Raw genomic sequence first — 6,345 nt, forward strand, 5'->3', positions numbered from 1 at the left:
AAGCTGAAGAACCTGTGAAGTTTTTTTGCAGAACAAAATCTGCAGTAGGTGGCAATCACTGACTGGGAAGGAATCACATTCAGAGAGAAGTGACAGATTAGTCTGTGAGAAGCATTGCTAAAGCCAACTAAAATATCAGGAGTGTAGAGAAGTCAGATTCCAATGTCATTTTTACTTGAAGGAGCTGTTCTTAATTAATAAGCGTCATGTATTAAAATCATAGCATGAAAACAATCCGCAAGGATGAGGCATTGATTTTCCTTATGAGTTACTACAAATTATGGTTCAAGAAGATATATTTTGTAAAACATCACACACCAGTGGTATGCCCTTAAATCCTCCTATTCAACCCATAGTTCAGAATTTATTCAGTTTCTTCTACTTGCCTGTGAATTCCAGCATGAACTTCAGCTGCCATTAGCACAGTTTTTATTTTATTAACATTGTAAAATATAAAAATAATATAGGTGATAGAAAGCGAGGCTGCGATTGAATCTCAGCATTCAGATGACACCAATAAACAATTCGAGTTTCGCTCTCAAGGCTTGTGTCACTGAAATGCTGTGTCAAAATTACAGGTTTATTACTCAGTTCCAAACAGCCATAATTCTCCTCCAGTTTCAAGTTTACAGGCCCAGTCTTTGCCATCCTATAAACAAATCTGCATAAAAATCTGGTGATGGTAAACAGGAGGTACAGCGGAAACATGAAGAAACAGACAGAAATATGCCTTAGCATTTTTATATAATCTTAGCACAAAATAAAACTCGGACAAAATTCTTATTTCTATATTATTTCCCAAGGTCATTTTTTTTTTTATTCGTTCATGGGTTGCAGGCATCACTGGCTGGGCCAGCATTAATGCCCACTCCTCATTGTCCTTGAGAAGGTGGTGGTGAGCTGCCTTCTTCAACTGCAGCAGTCCACATGGTGTAGATACACCCATAGTGCTGATAGGGAGTGAGTTCCAGGATTTTGACCCTGTGACAGTGAAGGAACAGTGATATATTCCCAAGTCAGGATGGTGTGTGACTTGGAGGGGAATTCCATGTGGTGGTGTTCCCGTCTGTTTGCTGCCTTGTCTTTTTAGATAGAGTGGTCGTGGGTTTGGAAGGTGCTGTCTAAGGAACCTTGGTGAGTTCCTGCAGTGCATCTTGTAAATGGTACATACTGCTGCTACTGTGCATCGGTGGTGGAAGGAGTTAATATCTGTGGATGGGGTGCTAATCAAATGGGCTGCTTTGTACTGGATGGTGTCAAGCTTCATGAGTGTTGTGAGAGTTGCACTCATCCAGGCAATTGGGGAGTATTCCATCACACTCCTGACTTGTGTCTTGTAGATGATGGACAGGCTTTGGGAATCAGGAAGTGGAGTTACTCACCACAGGATTCCTAGCCTCTGACCTGCTCTTGAAGCCACAGTGTTTATGTGGCTAGTCCAGTTAAGTTTCTGGTCAATGGTAACCCCCAGGGTGTTGATAGTGGGGGATTCAGTGATGGTAATGCCATTGAATGTCAAGGGACGATGGTTAGATTCTCTCTTATTGGAAATGGTCATTGCCTGGCATTTGTGTGGCACAAATGTTACTTGCCACTTGTCAGCCCAAGCCTGGACATTGTCCAGGCCTTGCTACATTTGGGCACGGACTATTTCAGTATCTGTTGAGTCGCAAATGGTGCTGAACATTATGCAATCATCAGCGAACATCCCCACTTCTGAACTTGGAAGGAAGATCATTGATGAAGCAGCTGAAGATGGTTGGGCCAAGGACACTACCCTGAGGAACTCCTGCAGTGATGTCCTGGGACTAAGATGATTGACTTCCAACAACCACAACCATCTTCCTATGTGCTAGGTATGATTCTAATCAGTGGAGAATTTTCCTCCTGATTCCCATTGACCCCAGTTTTGCTAGGGTTCCTTGACACCACACTTGGTCAAATGCCTTGATGTCAAGGGCAGCCATTTTCACTTCGCCTGGTTTTGAATGTCCCTTTGATACCAGGAAATATCACTGTACTTGAAAAAAAGTCAAAGTTCTTCAGAAATTCCTTAATGTATATTTCAACAGCAGACATGTATCAACTGGATTTACTTAGTTAGAAAGTCTGTTTGTATTCTAGATACCACTGTTTGTGTTAAATTATTCAAGCTTTCAGGCACCAGACCCATAATGGCTCGCAATTCTGATATTGGGATGAAGGTACACCATTCTGGGGATGAATGGCCCAGATCTTCTGATCTCCGGATGGTCATACCCTGGAGGCACTCCCCTAAGGTCCCGTCAGAAGTCCCAATGCAGTGATTACACGGGAATTGCCTGGGAAGTTTGGACCTCTGATGGCCAATTACCCTGCGTCTGAAAGTCTCCAAAGCTCTGAGTTAGAGTCACAGACTTAGGATGCTTCTGACTCACTTACCTGAATAGTTACTCAGAAAATGTTAGAAGGGTTAAAACCTGGTTAAATATACTACTGACCCTCCAACTCCTCACTGGAGCCCCCCGATTAACCCCGGCCACCTAACTACCTGCCTAAACCTCCGACTCACTCCCGACCCCCAACCACCGGACTACTTATCCCAAACCCACTGACCCCCCTCCTCAGTGACCACATGGCTACCCCCCTGATCTTCCAACTACCCATGGCTATCCCCTGACCCCTTGGCTAACCACCCCCAGCTCCCTGACTACCCCCCAGTATCCCTCTGACTACACCCAGCCACCTGACTCCTCACCTACCTGCCACCCTACCGCTTCACCCACTTGCTTTCTCTCTCTGTAGGTCCTCAAAGTGGCTTTGGAACTTTAAAATCTCTACTTTTCAGAATACAGCAGCTGGTGCCATAAAAAGGGGATGTTGCTCCTACGATGATTGTGAGGATTGCTGCATGGTGCGAGTTTGGAAGGACCCTCCATCGGAAGACGGGCCTGAAAAATGGTAGCAAGGTAAGTAAGTAACTTTTTGTGTGAAATGGGGATTCCAACCCAGGTTGGAAGTGCTGCAGCCAAATGTATCTTTAGATTGCATTGACGCCATGTGATATCTTCCTTGAGAATGCATAAAATTGACAGTGTGTGTAAAAATGGGCAACAGCAAAAAACTTTAAACGCCCAACATGAACATCCCTCATCTCGATAAGCATAAACAATCAATCAAACATTGTGAAGGGCCGTGAAAGCTACCTCATTCCATTACTCTATTCTGATGAACTTCCTTGCCTCTCCCAGCTAAGTAATGCACTTCTGATCAAAGCAGGTAAACATCTACATTGTTCAATAAATTTGACAACCACACTCATTGTAATATGTTTCATGGCACTAAGTAATCACAGTCAAGTATTTTAATATTTCAAAAGGATAAGACAACATTTTGTGCTCAATACTCTCTTGCACATGTCCTATTCTGACCTTGTAACAATATGCTACTTTCACATTGGACTTTGAAGACCAATTTAAACAAAAGGATGGGAAAAGATTGGCGTTTGAATAGTACAGACCACTGCTGACCCTCAAATGACCCTGGTTAACAAAGTAACATTTCCACAAGAGCAAAGTATTGTGAATACTGGAAATCAAAAATAAAAACAGAAGAAGCTGTTTTAGGTCGATGATTTATTCAGGAAGGCTGCTTTCATCAGTTCTGACAAAGGGTCTGTTATGATTCTTGGCCAGACCCTGGGACATGAGGGGCAGGATAGCGGATTCGGTTGGGGACCAATAACGTTTTGCTTAAAAGTAGATAATGTTTGAGATTCAAGGTACACACTAAGTGAATAAAGCCACAAGATTCCACCGGCTTTGAACAAACAAATATAAACTTTACCATACAAGTTCAGAAAGACTAAACAATTTTCAATATCTGTCTCATACCCTAACATTCAGGGTAAGTATGAGGTACATGTGAATTAACAGGTGATCTGTGGTTAGCACACCATACTACACAATAGATGGCAGATGCAACCAAATCAGGTTCCATGGGTTTCTCAACAACCCACGCTGATGTTTGTTACACTTTGAGCCAACCAATCTCACAGAAACTTTGTCTTTCTCAAGAGTTCCCAATCTCCACATTTGAAGATCTTGTTTTGGAATTGTCTCCAAAATTTGCTCCTACTCGAATGGCTTCAACAACGACCCACCTCGCAAGGTTTCAATCTTGCCTACTGAGATTCCTTTCCTCTAGATCTCCGAGGCACTCAAGCTTCACCTTCCAAGCACATTTTCAGATCTTTGGCTGAGCCAAGCAGAACACCACTTCTCCAAAGGGGTGCCTTTGCCCCAGTGGCTCACAGCGAAGGGTCACCAACCTTTGGCTGCCTTCTCAGATGTTCAGCACTCCTCTTGTGCCCACTTCATTCAAAGTCTGCTACCTGCAGCTCTTTCTTGAATTATTCTGCTCCTTTCTTTTAACTTCATTTAAGGGGTCAATTTTAGTTCCCTGGCTTTGTCCTTTCCTGGGACTACCTTTTGGGACCTCTCCCTGCCCCCCTCCCTGGTTTGGGACCTTCTCCTTGCACCCTCCCTCCCATATCCTGCTCCCTGGGACACCTACAAGATAATGGTGCTCCGTATCAGGTCATCTGACCTGGGAATCAAGGTAGGTCAATGAGAACAGGGTAATGTATGAATGGGACTTGGTGAGAGTTAGGACACAGTCAGCAGAGTTTTGGGTGATATTTACAGAGGATAAAATGTGGGGGACCAGCCAGGAGTGCATTCGGATTGTCTAGTCTAGAGGTAACAAAGGCATGGATGAGGGTTCAGCAGCAGAAGAGCTGAGGGCAGTGGTGGGGGGCGGGCACAGAGTCAGGCAATGTTATGGAGGTGGAAATAAGCCCTTAGTAATGGTGTGGATATGTGATCAGGAGTAAGCTCATTTTGGAGTCAAATATGACACCAAGATTGTGAACAGACTGGCTGAACTCATAGTTGCAAGGGAGGAGGGTGGAACTGATGGTGAAGGAATGGATTTTGTCTGTGGCATGAAGGGCAATGGCTTCAGTATTGCCAACATTTAATTGGAGTGCATTTCTGCTCATCCAGTACTGGATGTTAGGTAAGCAGTGACAATTCCAAGACAGTGGAGGGTTCAAGAGTGTTGATGGTGAGGTAGAGTTGGGTGTCATCGGCTTACATATAAATCTGACACAATGTTTTCAGATGATGTCACCGAGGGGCAGCATGTAGATTAGAAATAGGAGGGGTTCAAGGATAGATCTTTTGTGGACCTCAGAAATAATGATGCGGGAGCTGGAAGATAAATCATTGTTCACGATTCTCTAGCTATGATGTGATAGAAAAGAACGTAAACAGGCAAATGCAGTCCCTCTGGATAATGGCGGAGAGGTGTTGGAAAAGGATGGTGTAGTCAACTGTGTCAAAGGCTGCAGGAGAAGGAGGATGAGGGATAGCTTAGTATGGTAACAGTCACACATTTGTGACTTCGATAAGAACCACTTTATCGCTGTGGTGGGGCAGAAACCTGCTTGCAGAGATTCAAACCTGGAGCTCTAAGAAGGATGGGCACAGATTCAAAAATCAATGATCAAGGACTTTGGAGGGGAAAGGGGGGTTGGAGATGGGGCAGTAGCTTAGAAGGAGGAAGGGATCAAGGCTTGGAATTTTGAGGGGAAGGTTGACAGACGCAGATCTATAAGAGAGGGAGGCAGCACTAAAGAGAGAGAACTATTAACACTATCAACTAACATGGGCACCTGGAAGCAAAATTTTTTTCATTCTTTCACAGGATGTGGGTCTCACTGGCGAGGACAGCATTTAATGCTCATCCCCAATTGCACTTGAGAAGGTGGTGGTGAGCCGCTGCAGTCCACATGGTGCAGGTACACCCACAGTGCTGCTAGGGAGGGAGTTCCAGGATTTTGACCCAGTAACAATGAAGAAATGGTGATATAGTTCCAATTCAGGATGGTGTACAGCTTGGAGGGGAACTTTCAGATGATGGTGTTGCCTTGTGCCTGCTGCCCTTGTCCCTCTAGGTGGTAGAAGTCACAGGTTTGGAAGGTGCCATTGAAGCAGCCTTGTTGAGTTGCTGCATTGAATCTTATAGATGGTACATACTGCTGCCACTATGCATCAATGATGGAGAGAATGAATGTTGAAGGTGGTGGATGTAGTGCCAATCAAACTAATTGCTTTGTCCTGGGTGGTGTTGAGCTTCTTCAGTGTTGTTGGAGCTGCATTCAGCCAGGCAAGTGGAGAGTATTCCATCACACGTGGCCAGGAACAACCTGTACACACCACCAAAAGTAATGGAAACCAAGACCCATCTCACTAACAAGACAGTAAGAGTGCCATAAGCCACTCTAAGCTCAAAGACTGAATA

The sequence above is a fragment of the Carcharodon carcharias genome, chromosome 28 (genome assembly GCF_017639515.1).
Source record: "Carcharodon carcharias isolate sCarCar2 chromosome 28, sCarCar2.pri, whole genome shotgun sequence".
In the NCBI taxonomy this organism is placed as follows: domain Eukaryota; kingdom Metazoa; phylum Chordata; class Chondrichthyes; order Lamniformes; family Lamnidae; genus Carcharodon; species Carcharodon carcharias.